The following is a 17,039-nucleotide window of genomic DNA, read 5'->3' as shown; positions in this document are numbered from 1 at the left end:
CACAAAACAATCTTTTGCATCCATTGTGTCAACATACTCACTCAGCAAGCAATAGAAAACATCAGTGGATAGTTCCACTTTCGAGTTAGTTCTCTCATGCAAGTATTGTGTATCCAGCTCAAACCTCTCCCAGGTTGTTAGTGCAGTGGTAGTCTCAAGAATTGTAGCATCGTTAGTCCCACTATTATCCATTACTGTCATACTCACAACCACGACCCTAATGAATATTTATTACATGAACCTTTGTTGCAAAAGTATTTGGTTCAAGTAAACTTAAAGTGTTGGGATTCGAGCCCACAGCTCCAGTGAGACTGGAGCCTAAATCCAACCACTTTAGACTGCTCGGCCACGCTACCTCACATCTACAAGCTCACAACTATAGTAACTTGGCCAAACTCTGTGGACACCCGCTGTGGTGACCTGGCTATGCAGGGTAACGCAGCATTCACCGACAGTTGAGGGAGTTACAGGTAAAAAGCAAATTATAATAACTGTCTGCATATAATATATGTCTTTCCTTATTTATTCTTCTTCCCCATTGTATGTTTGCTCTCTGCTTTAGAAACGCGAGCTGTCATCACTGCAAGGAAACGTATCACACAGCGTTCTACTGTTTACACTCACTGAACTTTCAGCATCACAGTGACCCCTCTCGTCGCCTCCATAGTTAGACTTCAAAACAGCTGGTTTGTTTACGGATACAATTCTTGTCACTTTAGGTTGTGGTTTTTTAAAATAAGAAGGCTCGGTCCCACTGTCTGGCTACCCTTATATACATACCGGCACCACTTTACATAGTCTCACCTCTCGCTATGTGGATCGTAGGTGCAGAAGGCAGAGAGTGAGACACTGATGCAGACAAAATACGTTCGTGAGTTGAAAAATACTGGCAGCGGTGGGATTCGAACCCACGTCTCCAAAGAGACTGGAGCCTTAATCCAGCGCCTTAGACCGCTCGGCCACACTACCCTGTGTGAACCTGTTTCTGTAAGCTTTCTGAAGTGAGATATTCTGTTGTATAGGGGAGTTGGAGAATAAGGGTGTGTAGCCTGTGAAGTGATCCTAGGAAAGTCAACGCCAACAGCAGCAGGCACGTGATACATTTAGTAGGTCAGGATTGGCCCCGGGCCATAGGAGGTGTCATGGAGCGTCAGTCCTGAGAGTCCGTAGAAAGACAATCCTTACATTGGGGTCCCGCATGCGCTGCTTCTCTTTCTTTAAGGATAAGGAATCAAACTATCTACGTCCCTCAACTTACCAACCCTCCGCCTCAGGAAAGATTTTGTGATTCATGAGCAGAACCCGGCTGGCGCTGTTTACAGTAATGCCTAAGCACAGTACTCAACTGAGCGGTGTTTCCAAACTGAGCCGTTGTACTGCCGGAAATACCATGGGATATGTAATTTAACTTTCACATAAAATAGGGTTAACCCAGCCCTACCACATACTAAAAACTAAAGACGGAACAATAAACCGACGAGAATGAGATTCGAACACACATATGCAGAGCACAATGGATTAGCAGTCCATCGCCTTAACCACTCGGCCACCTCGTCTTCAAAACACCATATTTCAGGAGTACAAAATATGGTAGCCAAAATGAGTTCTATTAGGTGATAGTTGTCCAAACATAATAAAGAGCATATATTTACAGATTGTTATGATAACTTGTTGTCTTCAGCTTTGCTCTATACGACCATGTTGTCCATCCCTACTTCAGCTTGAATTTATATGTTAAATGTAATGTAACCATGAAAATTACACTTTCCAAACGTCTTCTATCCATATGTGATGTACTATCACACTACCCTCAAATGAGCTAAGATTGCTTTAATTCAGTTGTACGTGGATTTAAAGTGCAATATCATACGAATATTGTACTGGTATGGCGCTTTCGAGTCTCTATGTGTCAGTCATTGGTGGGGTGCTTCCATGTCAACATTAGGCAGCAAATAGTACACAAGTAAGGAAAACTGCCTTCCCATTTAATGTGCATTGTTCTGCAAAAAGTTTTAAGTAGGAGAAAGTAAAACTTAGTTTATAAAACCGCCTAAACTGGGAGTATTGCCGCTACAGCTACGACACTTCAGTTTAAAAACATACGTGCATCAACAAGAAATATTTTTGCGCTAAATAAATTGCTGTCCAACTACTCACGTAATGCATAAAACTGAGGCAGTCGTAATTACAATACATTGAAGTAATATTTTGGTAGTTTTTGTTGACGATGACTCCGCAGCAAGCGATCAGATTACTTTTTATTAGTGAAGGCGCGTCAGAGCCTTGATAAGTAAACTTACAAGGAGACACGCCTCGGTCGATGAACCTTTTAGACCAGGTTCGGGGACTTTCCAGTACGAGATGTCTTTTGGCATCACAAATCAATAGATCAATATCTCAACAACAATCGCAATAACTAATCAGCATGCTAATCAATAACCTTTAATGAGAGTCAATAAAGTGAACACACCATGATCTTTCAGTCATGAATAACACACCAATTTAGTTAAGTGTTAGGATATTTATTTCCCTACTGGTTACAATCTAAAGTCATTTCTGTTAATCTCATCAGCAATTCATCTCATTAGTAACTCTTCAGATTTGCAATTAGAAACGCAATTAATCAATTCATAGAGAATATTCACTCAGTATTAACACATAATTATTAAGAAGCAACTTAGCAAAGTCTCAGTAGTGCATGGTTCAACAAAGCAAGAACTCAGTCATTTGTCTATTTGCGTCAGATTTTAGTGAACACCTTAAATAACCTTCGTATTAGCATCAGCATGTTGGGCTTCATGCAAAACAATTTAGCAAACACAAATTTGGAAAACATCTAACTATGGCCTCTATCAAAGAGCAGTTGGTACCTAGAAAGAAAAGGCAAACAGACAATTACAATTTTCATCAGATAGTTACCCATCCAACGGATCAGCAAACAGCGTCAGTCTTCGTCCTCGGGACATCAGTCGTTTGCATCATCAGCAAAGAAAGGACAGGGCAAAGTATCAGTATGGCATAGCTAAGGAACAAGAACTTCCCTCATATAGAGGAGAAGTAAGTATCAGGTAAGGAATAAGTAAAGGGTGGTTTAGAATAACAGGGCGAACAAACGGCAAAGTCTCAAACGAAATGGCCTAAATGGCTCAGTAGAATGGCAAAGAATGGCTTGGAGTGGAATGTCCAATAAATGTCTGATTTCTCCTCGGGTCATGTGGTTAAATCAAAACTGTCTAATTTACTCCTAATTCCTCAATGGATAATCATTGGTGCATTGTCATCTCTGTCCAATAATCTTCACCAGAGTTTTACACAAACCACAGTTCTCATGTCGTTGATTGGCCCATGTTATTGACGTTTTCATCGGTTGGAATGTCAGGTAAGAAAAGTTACATTTTACGCTACAGTCAGTAGTTCCATTGTTTTCTCCTACTCCAGGCAGCCTTGCACCTGTTACCAATTACTCTATTGCATTCAGCAAGAATGTCTCCTTGAGCAAGTAGGGTCCCATGAGAAAGAATTTACTACAGCTACACACATCTCTAGCTTCTGGGAAAGTACAGTTTCATGTCCTTCAGGAAAATAGCACATTGCACGTTAGAAAAAGACAGTTTAATATGAGACCAGGCAGCTAGGCACAGACCTTCGCTAAACTAAGGCCTACTGCTTAATGAACAAACTCCTAATACATAACTCCAATTTTGATATGTTAATACAAATTAAAAACATTAGTACATAATTAATTCAGCATTAATAACTTTCATTAGTCTTCGTATACATTTGTAGCCTTTCCCTGTGGGCACATTTCAAACGTGTGCATTATTTCTACGTGTTGGAAAATGGGTTATTGGTAAGGGCAGGTAGGTTCCTACACCTAGCAACAAGCCACTAACCTCCAATTAGGTCCAGTTAGGTCTCAGTAAATTAACCCCAGCTCAACCCTTGGTAGCTTGGCAACAAGCGTCAAGGCTTAACTTAGGAGACAGTGTGTAAAGCATTCAAATATCACAAAACAGTAATTAAATAAAACACAGGAAACAGTTTAAAAATCCAAAACCAATTCATACAAATAGTTTATATTTTTATCTTTAAAATGACACAAAAACGGATAAAATCGGATAAGGGGAACCGGAGATATGAATTTTGAAAGAATTATTATTTTTCTAGCGCTTAGAAACAAAAAGCGCCAATCGGGTCATCTGGTTGCACCTCGACCGGGGCAAAGTCAAAGTTTCAGGCCGACCGCGATGGAGCCCTGCTCGGCTACAGGTCGCGGGAGGCCTCGGTTAAAAAGTTACCTTCTGACGTAGTCTTTATTTTGAAGATTTTCTTCAGCGGGACGAACCTGCCAGTCCAATCCGACCTCCTGGAGCCCTTCTCCGGATACGCGATGCTGGATTCCTCGGTGGAGATTTTTACCTTCGGACTTAGTCGTTTTTTCGAGGTGAAAATCCTTCGACCGGGGTAAACCTGGATCTTGATCCGACGTCCATGGAGCCCTTCTCGGATACGATGGCTGGGAGGTCCCGGTCAACTTTTTACCTTCGGACTTAGTCTCTTTTTCTGAGATTTTTCTTTACCGGGACGAACCACCAAATCAGGCCGGGTCGCGGTTGAGGCAAGCCGGCTAGAATTGCCGCGGCGGGTCGGTCCCTCTATGGAGTTTTTTTACAAAAATTCTCAAATCTTCTCCAAACTTCTGGGGCTTCACCCAGATATTCTTTTAAGGTTCTTTTGGGGTCCACAGCTCACCCCAAGGGTCCAGAAGTTCAGAGATGGTCCTTGGGTGGTTCGGACTTCAACTCCCAGAATGCACGTGGCGCAAACTCCTTTTTGGCCACTGGACAGTGGTCAGCTGGTCACTTTCTTCAGGAGTTGGTGCAGGGGACTCTGGATAGCAATTTTTCACCTGTAGCAAACAGGGAGTCCCTACTTGAACCAGTTGAAGCCAGGCAAAGTCCTTCTTGTGGAGAAGCCCAAGTGTGCAGCTGGTGCAGTCCTTCTGAGTGCAGGTTCCAGGTGCAGGCCAGGGGTCCAGCAGGGCAGTCCTTCATCTCCTTTAGTTCTTTTCTTGTTGAAATCTGGTGGGGATCTGAGGTGTGGGTGCAGGTCTGCCAGTTTTATCCTTGCTCCTGGGTGAAAAGCAGGGGGGTCCTGGTTCTCCAATCAGGTACAGGGTCGTCCCCCTGTGATGACCACTTCCTGGGAAGTGTGGCAAAAATCCATCCCAGAAGGCAACATTCTCTAAAAATCCAACATGGCTGAATCTGATTTTTGGAGGTTACATCTGGCTGAGCCCACCCACTGGTGTGGCTAAAAATCATAAACACACCCCTCTCCTGCCCTCTCCTAATCTAATCAAGGGGGCACCTAGTTGTCTGGGGTTGCAGGATGTGGGGGTGTTGCTGGTTGCTCCAAATGTCCTTCTCTGCCTTTGAAGACCAGTTTGGCAGCCCTCCCCCTTCCTGCCTCACCATCTGCTGAGGGGAGATTCTCTCCCACAGGCACATTCCTTTGTGTGAAGCCAGGCCACTTCACACCTCATCAAGGCAGCTTGGCGAGGCTGCTGCAGGCTGGCCAATCAGAGCACAGCAGCAAAAACAATGCAGGGCTGAAATTGGCAACTTTTTAGGTAAAGTCTAAAACCTTTTACCTGAACAAGTTATATTAAATCCAACAACTGGAAGTTGTGGGATTTATTACAACAATTAATTTGATACCAAATTCTTGGTATGCAACATTTAAGGAGACTTTAAAATTTAAAATAAAGTCTCCCCATTTTAGCCTATGAAGGCCATTTACTTCAATGAGGGAAAAACAAATTTGGCTGTTTTTACCTCACCAGGGTTTATAAATCTATTTTTATAAAGTCCCTACTTCTAGTTACATGGCACCCAGCCCTAGGGGCACATAGGGCACACCTTAGAGGTGACTTATATGTAACAATAGGGTAGTTTAAGACTTAGGAACTACTTTTAATTCCAAAGTCGAATTTGCATATAGCTTTAATTTAAAAGCAGCCAGCAAGGCAGGCCTGCCTTTAAAATGACACTGGGCACCTCAGCAGTGCACCTAGGTGTGCACCACCTATGCTGTGGTCCCTAAACCTACATGCCCTACCATATACTAGGGACTTATAGGTAGGTTAACTTAGCCAATTATAATTAGCCTAATTTGCATATCCATTTTACACAGAGCACAGGCCCTGGGACTGGTTAGCAGTACCCAGGGCACCATCAGAGTCAGGAAAACACCAGCAAAAAGTGAAAAATGGGGGCAAAAAGTTAGGGGGCCTCTGCAATCAGCCCTGTTTTCTCACACTATGTTAACACATTTTTTATGCAGCTTCATTACACAATATATTGTAAGCTTTTCATGTTAATATTAATTTTAAAAGACACACTCCAGCAATCCCTCCTCTGATGACTCTTGTCATCACACACATCTTCCCCACTAATTTTACATACTAAAATTCCCTCATATCAATCTCTTCCCTTCTTGGTTTCCCCTTTGATCTTGCCCTGAATAATTTTTCCCTTTGTTTTTCTTCCCTCCTCCTATTATTTTTCGCCATCTTCAATTTTATTCTTTTACTAATTTTACAAGCCACCCATGATCCAAATAAGCAATCTATAACAATCAATATTCCCTGTATTATTTTAGACAATATCCCATGCCAAATGTTACTAATCCAATTTCCAACTGAAGCAAATCCTTTCCCAACCTTTTTCCAAACACCTGGTTCTTTCAAATCCTTCAAGGCCGTACTATCCCTAGTCAAGTTAGTAAGCATACTTCTAATCTCATTACTATTATCTGGTATGTAAGCGCAACAATGACACCCATTGAGCAATCTACAAACTCTGCCATTTTTCGCTAAAAGAATGTCTAAAGCAAGCCTGTTTTGAAGAGTCATAGCCCCCTCCGCAGCAAGTTCAGTATCCATCAGGAGTATAGCCCCTGAAAAGTTTGTCAGCATGTTATCCTCAATAGTAGACAACTTTTGAATCTTTATGGAGTTCAAAATAACTCCCACTGAAGAAATTATCGTCCCAAATATGTCTCCTACTACACCAGCAGCAGTCTCTCTCTTATGTCTAGTACGATGTAATTCAGACAATTTTGGTAACCTTTTCAAATTGTCAAGTTGATATATCTTTGGGAAAACTATCCCCAAATAACATGTCCCATACAATCCCTTTGGAAGACGGTAATAAGCATTAAGTCCACATATATAATAAATCCCGGGTATTGCTGGATCCTGTCCATTTAACATGAACGTCCATTTACTCGGAAACAAAAACACACGCTTACATTCACTCATTCCCACAAACACATTGTCATAGTATGATTTGGTCTTCGATATGCAAAGCTTTCCTACATGTAGTGCGTCTAAAGCTAACTTCCCTTGTTCTCTAATTGCACTATAACCGTCACTACTAGCAAAAGCCCGTTGCTGTAATCCTTTCTCTAGTTTACCCTTCAATGCCCTTCTTCTCTCTTCCGTGTGATCTAAAAAGCTTTTCTCTACAGGTTTAAGCAAACATGTCAAATTATTGTGGTGTGCAGAAGATGTACTAATTGTTAATGTCGCCTGAAAGAATCCTTTAACTAACTTTATGCTATAGGACTTAGCTACCCCACTCACATCCTCTATGATAGGCACATTAGAAAACACAAGATCATGATTTGAGTAAAAATATTGAATCTCTTCCTGGTTATAGAATCTTGTTAGTAACAGACTACAACGTATCCCATATGTTAATGACAGTCTATGATAGGTAACCCCCTCTTGTACCGAAACAGGAATCTGTGTACACACAAAACAATCTTTCGCATCCATTGTGTCAACATACTCACTCAGCAAGCGATAGAAAACATCAGTGGATACTTCCCCTTTCGAGTTAGTTCCCTCATGCAAGTATCTTGTATCCAGCTCAAACCTCTCCCAGGCTGTTAGTGTATTGGTAGTCTCAGGAATTGTAGCATTGTTAGTCCCACTTTTATCCATTAGTGTCATACTCACAACCACGACCCTAATGAATATTTATTACATGAACCTTTTTTGCAAAAGTATTTGGTTCAAGTAAACTTAGAGTGTTGGGATTCAAGCCCACGGTTCCAGAGAGACTGGAGCCTAAATCCAGACACTTTAGACTGCTCGGCCACGCTACCTCACATCTAAAAGCTCACAACTATAGTAACTTGGCCAAACACTGTGGACACCCGCTGTGGTGACCTGGCTATGCAGGGTAACACAGCATTCACCGACAGTTGAGCGAGTTATAGGTAAAAAGCAAAGTATAATAACTGTCTGCATATAATATATGTCTTTCCTTATTTATTCTTCTTCCCCATTGTATGTTTGCTCTCTCCTTTAGAAACGCTAGCTGTCATCACTGCAAGGAAACGTATCACACAGCGTTCTACTGTTTACACTCTCTGAACTTTCAGCATCACAGTGACCCCTCTCGTCGCCTCTATAGTTAGACTTCAAGACAGCTGGTTTGTTCACCGATACAATTCTTGTCACCTTAGGTTGTGGTTTTTTAAAATAAGAAGGCTCGGTCCCACTGTCTGGCTACCCTTATATAAATACCGCCACCACTTTACATAGTCTCACCTCTCGCTATGTGGATCGTAGGTGCAGAAGGCAGAGAGTGAGACACTGATGCAGACAAAATACATTCGTGAGTTGAAAAATACTGGTAGCGGTGGGATTCGAACCCACTCCTCCAAAGAGACTGTAGCCTTAATTCAGCGCCTTAGACCACTAGGCCACACTACACTGTGTAAACCTGTTTCTGCAAGCTTTCTGAAGTGAGATGTTCTGTTGTATAGGGGAGTTGGAGAATAAGGGTGTATAGCCTGTGAAGTGATCCTAGGAAAGTCAACGCCAACAGCAGCAGGCACGTGATACATTTAGTAGGTCAGGATTGGCCCCGGGCCATGGGAGGTGTCAGGGAGCGCCAGTCCTGAGAGTCCGTAGGAAGACAACCCTTACATTGGGGTCCCGCACGCGCTGCTTCTCTTTCTTTAAGGATAAGGAATCAAACTATCTACGTCCCTCAACTTACCAACCCTCCGCCTCAGGAAAGATTTTGTGATTCATGAGCAGAACCCGGCTGGCGCTGTTTACAGTAATGCCTAAGCACAGTACTCAACTGAGCGGTGTTTCCAAACTGAGCCGTTGTACTGCCGGAAATACCATGGGATATGTAATTTAACTTTCACATAAAATAGGGTTAACCCAGCCCTACCACATACTAAAAACTAAAGACGGAACAATAAACCAACAAGGATGGGATTCGAACCCACGCATGCAGAGCACAATGGATTAGCACTCCATCGCCTTAACCACTCACCCACCTTGTCTTCAAAAAAACCATATTTCAGGAGTACAAAATATGGTAGCCAAAATGTGTTCTATTAGGTGATAGTTGTCCAAACATAATAAAGAGCATATATTTACAGATTGTTATGGTAACTTGTTGTCTTCAGCTTTGCTCTATACGACCTTGTTGTCCATCCCTACTTCAGCTTGAATTTATATGTTAAATGTAATGTAATCATGAAAATTACACTTTCCAAACGTGTTCTATCCGCATGTGATGTACTGTCACACTACCCTCAAATGAGCTAAGATAGCTTTAATTCAGTTGTACGTGGATTTAAAGTGCAATATCATAAAAATATTGTACTGGTATGGCGCTTTAGAGTCTCTATGTGTCAGTCATTGGTGGGGTGCTTCCATGTCAACATTAGGCAGCAAATAGTACACAATTAAGGAAAACTGCCTTCCCATTTAATGTGCATTGTTCTGAAAAAAGTTTTAAGTAGGAGAAAGTAAATCTTAGTTTATATTACCGCCGAAACTGGGAGTATTGCCGCTACAGCTACGACACTTCAGTTTAAAAACGTACGTGCATCAACAAGAAATATTTGTGCGCTAAATAAATTGCTGTCCGACTACTCACGTAATGCATAAAACTGAGGCAGTCGTAATTACAATACATTGAAGTAATATTTTGGTAGTTTTTGTTGACGATGACTCCGCAGCAAGCAATCAGATTACTTTTTATTAGTGAAGGCGCGTCAGAGCCTTGATAAGTAAACTTACAAGGAGACACGCCTCGGTCGATGAACCTTTTAGACCAGGTTCGGGGACTTTCTAGTACGAGATATCTTTTGGCATCACAAATCAATAGATCAATATCTCAACAACAATCGCAATAACTAATCAGCATGCTAATCAATAACCTTTAATGAGAGTCAATAAAGTGAACACACCATGATCTTTCAGTCATGAATAACCACACCAATTTAGTTAAGTGTTAGGATATTTATTTCCCTACTGGTTACAATCTAAAGTCATTTCTGTTAATCTCCTCAGCAATTCATCTCATTAGTAACTCTTCAGATTTGCAATTAGAAACGCAATTAATCAATGCATAGAGAATATTCACTCAGTATTAACACATAATTATTAAGAAGCAACTTAGCAAACTCTCAGTAGTGCATGGTTCAACAAAGCAAGAACTCAGTCATTTGTCTATTTGCGTCAGATTTTAGTGAACACCTTAAATACCCTTGTATTAGCATCAGCATGTTGGGCTTCATGCAAAACAATTTAGCAAACACAAATTTGGAAAACATCTAACTATGGCCTCTATCAGAGAGCAGTTGGTACCTAGAAAGAAAAGGCAAACAGACAATTACAATTTTCATCAGATAGTTACCCATCCAACGGATCAGCAAACTGCGTCAGTCTTCGTCCTCGGGACATCAGTCGTTTGCATCATCAGCAAAGAAAGTATAGGGCAAAGTATCAGTATGGCATAGCTAAGGAACAAGAACTTCCCTCATATAGAGGAGAAGTAAGTATCAGGTAAGGAATAAGTAAAGGGTGGTTTAGAGTAACAGGGCGAACAAATGGCAAAGTCTCAAACAAAATGGCCTAAATGGCTCAGTAGAATGGCAAAGAATGGCTTGGAGTGGAATGTCCAATAAATGCCTGATTTCTCATCGGGTCATGTGGTTAAATCAAAACTGTCTAATTTACTCCTAATTCCTCAATGGATTATCATTGGTGCATCGTCATCTCTGTCCAATAATCTTCACCAGAGTTTTACACAAACCACAGTTCTCATGTCGTTGATTGGCCCATGTTATTGACGTTTTCATCGGTTGGAATGTCAGGTAAGAAAAGTTACATTTTACGCTACAGTCAGTAGTTCCATTGTTTTCTCCTACTCCAGGCAGCCTTGCACCTGTTACAAATTACACTATTGCATTCAGCAAGAATGTCTCCTTGAGCAAGTAGGGTCCCCTGAGAAAGAATTTACTACAGCTACACACATCTCTAGCTTCTGGGAAAGTACAGTTTCATGCCCTTCAGGAAAATACCACATTGCACGTTAGAAAAAGACAGTTTAATATGAGACCAGGCAGCTAGGCACAGACCTTCGCTAAACTAAGGCCTACTGCTTAATGAACAAACTCCTAATACATAACTCCAATTTTGATATGTTAATACAAATTAAAGACATTAGTACATAATTAATTCAGCATTAATAACTTTCATTAGTCTTCGTATACATTTGTAGCCTTTCCCCGTGGGCACATTTCAAACGTGTGCATTATTTCTACGTGTTGGAAAATGGGTTATTGGTAAGGGCAGGTAGGTACCTACACCTAGCAACAAGCCACTAACCTCCACCTAGGTCCAGTTAGGTCTCAGTAAATTAACCCCAGCTCAACCCTTGGTAGCTTGGCAACGAGTGTCAAGGCTTAACTTAGGAGACAGTGTGTAAATCATTCAAATATCACAAAACAGTAATTAAATAAAACACAGGAAACAGTATAAAAATCCAAAACCAATTTATACAAATAGTTTATATTTTTATCTTTAAAATGACACAAAAACGGATAAAATCTGATAAGGGGAACCGGAGATATGAATTTTTAAATAATAATTATTTTTCTAGCGCTTAGAAACAAAAAGCGCCAATCGGGTCATCTGGTTGCACCTCGACCGGGGCAAAGTCAAAGTTTCAGGCCGACCGCGATGGAGCCCTGCTCGGCTACAGGTCGCGGGAGGCCTCGGTTAAAAAGTTACCTTCTGACTTAGTCTTTATTTTGAAGATTTTCTTCAGCGGGACGAACCTGCCAGTCCAATCCGACCTCTTGGAGCCCTTCTCCGGATACGCGATGCTGGATTCCTCAGTGGAGATTTTTACCTTCGGACTTAGTCGTTTTTTCTAGGTGAAAATCCTTCGACCGGGGTAAACCTGGATCTTGATCCGACGTCCATGGAGCCCTTCTCGGATACGATGGCTGGGAGGTCCCGGTCAACTTTTTACCTTCGGACTTAGTCTCTTTTTCAGGGATTTTTCTTTACCGGGACGAACCACCAAATCAGGCCGGATCGCGGTTGAGGCAAGCCAGCTAGAATTGCCGCGGCGGGTCGGTCCCTCTATGGAGTTTTTTTACAAAAATTCTCAAGTCTTCTCAAAACATCTGGGGCTTCACCCAGATGTTCTTTTAAGGTTCTTTTGGGTTCCACAGCTCACCCCAGGGGTCCAGAAGTTCTGAGATGGTCCTTGGGGGGTGCGGACTTCAACTCCCAGAATGCACCTGGCGCAAACTCCTTTTTGGCCACTGGACAGTGGTCAGCTGGTCACTTTCTTCAGGAGTTGGTGCAGGGGACTCTGGATAGCAATTTTTCACCTGTAGCAAACATGGAGTCCCTCCCTGAACCAGTTGAAGCCAGGCAAAGTCCTTCTTGTGGTGAAGCCCAAGTGTGCAGCTGGTGCAATCCTTCTGAGTGCAGGTTCCAGGTGCAGGCCAGGGGTCCAGCAGGGCAGTCCTTCTTCTCCTTTAGTTTTTTTCTTGTTGAAATCTGGTGGGGATCTGAGGTGTGGGTGCAGGTCTGCCAGTTTTATCCTTGCTCCTGGGTGAAAAGCAGGGGGGTCCTGGTTCTCCAATCAGGTACAGGGTCGTCCCCCTGTGATGACCACTTCCTGGGAAGTGTGGCAAAAATCCATCCCAGAAGGCAACATTCTCTAAAAATCCAACATGGCTGAATCTGATTTTTGGAGGTTACATCTGGCTGAGCCCACCCACTGGTGTGGCTAAAAATCATAAACACACCCCTCTCCTGCCCTCTCCTAATCTAATCAAGGGGGCACCTAGTTGTCTAGGGTTGCAGGATGTGGGGGTGTTGCTGGTTGCTCCAAATGTCCTTCTCTGCCTTAGAAGACCAGTTTGGCAGCCCTCCCCCTTCCTGCTTCACCATCTGCTGAGGGTAGATTCTTTCCCACAGGCACATTCCTTTGTGTGAAGCCAGGCTACTTCACACCTCATCAAGGCAGCTTGGCTAAGCTGCTGCAGGCTGGCCAATCAGAGCACAGCAGCAAAAACAATGCAGGGCTGAAATTGGCAACTTTTTAGGTAAAGTCTAAAACTTTTTACCTGAACAAGTTATATTAAATCCCACAACTGGAAGTTGTGGGATTTATTACAACAATTAATTTGATACCAAATTCTTGGTATGCAACATTTAAGGAGACTTTAAAATTTAAAAGAAAGTCTCCCCATTCTAGCCTATGAAGGCCATTTACTTCAATGAGGGAAAAACGAATTTGGCTGTTTTTACCTCACCAGGGTTTATAAATCTATTTTTATAAAGTCCCTGCTTATAGTTACATGGCACCCAGCCCTAGGGGCACATAGGGCACACCTTAGGGGTGACTTATATGTAAAAATAGGGTAGTTTAAGACTTTGGAACTACTTTTAATTCCAAAGTCGAATTTGCATATAACTTTAATTTAAAAGCAGCCAGCAAGGCAGGCCTGCCTTTAAAATGACACTGGGCACCTCAGCAGTGCACATAGGTGTGCACCACCTATGCTGTGGTCCCTAAACCTACATGCCTGTACTGCCATTTGATGGAGTTTGTTTTGACCAATGACTTTGTGTTTCACCACTGCGCATATTAGTTGCTCAATGTTCACCAGTAGCACATGGTATGTTTTGTTCAGTTGAGCCGCCTATGGGCTTTGACATGGCATTAGCCATTACTTTCTGTATTCAGTTTAGCCGCCTATGGGCTTTGACATTGCATTAGCACATGGTATGTTTTGTTCAGTTGAGCCGCCTATGGGCTTTGACATGGCATTAGCCATTACTTTCTGTATTCAGTTTAGCCGCCTATGGGCTTTGACATTGCATTAGCCATTACATTCCAAGCTGTATTTTTCCAAGCTGTGTTTTTGCACCAGAGAACCAAGATGTTTTGTTCTCACAGTATACTAGACATGATAAGAGAGAGTACATGGGTGTTGTTTTTTCTTCGCTTGAGCTTGGGAACAGGAGTAGTCTTGGAGACCTGGCCAGTCTCTAAAAGGCTTGCTCAGTTTCCCAGGTCTGAGAGGAGGGGGCACACCTTTGTAACGAATGTAACAGGCTGCAGAGAGTCAGATTCGAATCTGCCGGACCTCGTGCTGGAGCTTGGCGCAGGCTGCCAGCAATCCCGTGTGGGTAGATGAATCTCTCTTTCTCGCGGCTGACAGGGGTCATCAGCTTGCAGACCTTAGAAAGATGAAGCTGTAGATAGTTCCCACACGGTGAAGTATTTGTTTTGCTTTGCATTCAATATCTTATAAATATAACCTGCTGTGTATATTGCAAACTGATATATTTTGTTTGATTAACGCGGACTTGAAAGCTACTAATTCGTCATTCATAAATATTGTGGTTGGGGAAGAATTAACAACAATAAAAGTCTTCTTTGACCTCAGAAGTGCATTTCTGTTGTGTTATGTTAGTGCTTAGAAACTAGATAAGAGGAAAGCACTACAATTGGTACCAGGAGTGGGGTCGGTCATTAAGAGGTGATTAAGAGGGTGTTGACGAGTTGGTAGATTTCTAAGTGCACACTTTAAAAGTGTAATTGTTTTTTTTGTTGTTTGGAGAATTACAGAAATTGTTTTCTGTTTGGAGAATCACAGTAGCACCGCAGACCATGTCTGAGAATGCATGTGTTGATAAACTGCCTGATGGTGCTAAGAAAAACTGTGAATTGTTTTCTGTTTGGGGAATTACAGAAGAAAATGCATGTGTAGCTAAAATGCCTGATAATGCTTTGAGAAATAATTCCTGTTGTACATATGTAGAAAACGTGTCTTTTGGAAGTAATGATGACAGAAAGGTCTGGATACCTTTATCTGCTTACAGAGAAATGCAGGAGAAATGTAGGCAGTTGGAACATGAAAATAGGAATTTACGTGAGCAAATTAGCCCGACTGAAAGTTATAAAAGGGCTGTTTTTGAAGAATCTTTCTTGTCCCATTCCAGTAATGAGGGGGTTAAGACAGCTCTGAGCTGCACTGAGTTTTCGTGTGAGCCAGGGTTTTTGGCAGCCAAAATGCATTCCTTAACTGATAACACGGACAAGAGAGACCAGAATGTGATTTACGAGTTACCGTTGCAAAATGCACAAGTAAAACGAAAGATTTTAGAGCAAGAGCCGACTTTCATTAGCTTGTTTGATTTTTGGAAAAAGAATAGCCCTCATTTGAGTGAAATCCTAACACTTTTGTATATGGTCACTGTGAAAAATTATATGCAGCTGCGCGCTTGTGATTTGGCAAATGAAATAATGCAGACTTCAGGTTTCTGCGCAGTGCAAGAAGGAAAAACTGATGTACATGTAATTCAAGAACAAGGGAAGAAAATAGTGCCCCTAGCTAGGATCATACACTGGATCTGGTACTTGCAAGACAGGGCTAGAGTACCACAGGTAAAAGAATTACCGGTGAAATTGTGTGCACCATTTGAATTCGTGTCCACTGAAGATAAAAAGCATGTTTGTTTTACTAATGATTCATTGACTGAAATGTTGTTTTCTGGCACAGTAGAAGGAACAGCGTTGTATAATGTGTGTCAGATTTTAAAGCAAGAGCTACGTGAGATGTGTCATTTTTACGCTGATTTTTGGTTTATTGCTAATGTTTTAGCTGTTTGTTTTTACATATGGCTTGTACCTAACTGGTTCAATTACCTTGCAGATGTTAATGAGAAAGATTCAGAGAGAGAAGTGTACACCCAGAATTCTGCCTTAGTGGGGATGGCTAAGTGGGTGCCTCAGAAATGTGAACAGCTGAGAGAAAAAGCCACTTACAGGTGGGCAGAGATGAGAGAGATGTACATTCCCCTAGATTTGATAAAAACTGTGCAGCATGCACAAAAGCAATCTGTCATGCAAGCAGTCACAGAGCAGTTGGGGAGAGGAAAGTTACCAGGACAGAAATGGCAAATTGATCAGGTTTTAGGGAGAGTGATTGCTGCAAATTACCAAGGAAAAATCGAAATTATGCTGATACCTAGAAAAGAATCTGATTCATTCAAACAAATTGGAGACAGAATGGCCCAAATTGGCAAAAATGCAGTGAATGGAGGTTTGGTAAAGAAGGAGTCTGCCCCAGCCCTTCTGACAGTGCAAGAAAAGGGAAGCTGTGGTGCAGCAGATAAAAACCTCAGTGCGGATGTGTGGGCTGAAGCCCTAAGTGATCCTCCAGAACCTGCAGAAAATATAACAAAGGGCCTCAAAAACGTCCCGCTGATTATAAAACAGGGAAAGAAAGAGGAAGGGTGCAGTTTAAATGAAAAATGTTATTTGCAAGAAAAGTCATACTTGTTTCTTTTGCAGATCCTACCACGTTTCGCCACTGTCCCTGAGTGTGCTGTGTGGTCCCCCTTCCGGTGTGTGCGTGTGGGGTCGGGGAAGGGACCGAATCCCCAACCTGAACCTGGCTGAGTAAAGTGCCAGCACCATGGATCCATTTTGCGCAAACTGCGCCTTCAGTTCAAGTTCAACTTGTTTGATTGCATTCTTCCACTGGAACTAAGCTGTGATTTATTTTTTTTCCCTTCTCGTATGGAACTCTGACTTTTGCTTACCTTCCAGCAAACCTTTCAGGTGGACCGTGCACCTTTACATGAGTAGTACTCATGCCACATCAAATTGCTAACACTG

The 17,039-nt window shown here is 42.1% G+C and overlaps 2 non-coding genes across 2 annotated transcripts; both read right to left on the bottom strand.

Moving 5' to 3' along the window:
- Window positions 1–887: 887 nt before the first annotated feature.
- Window positions 888–969, bottom strand: TRNAL-AAG (transfer RNA leucine (anticodon AAG)). Its single transcript has one exon. It is a non-coding gene; the product is annotated as a tRNA-Leu (tRNA).
- Window positions 970–1,474: 505 nt separating this feature from the next.
- On the bottom strand, window positions 1,475–1,556 carry TRNAS-GCU (transfer RNA serine (anticodon GCU)). Its single transcript has one exon. It is a non-coding gene; the product is annotated as a tRNA-Ser (tRNA).
- Between the last annotated feature and the right edge of the window lie 15,483 nt (window positions 1,557–17,039).

Source organism: Pleurodeles waltl, chromosome 12 (assembly GCF_031143425.1).
Source record: "Pleurodeles waltl isolate 20211129_DDA chromosome 12, aPleWal1.hap1.20221129, whole genome shotgun sequence".
Classification (NCBI taxonomy): Eukaryota; Metazoa; Chordata; class Amphibia; order Caudata; family Salamandridae; genus Pleurodeles; species Pleurodeles waltl.
Note: the sequence above shows the minus strand (reverse complement) of the source record. Positions and strands in the feature narration are given on the sequence as shown.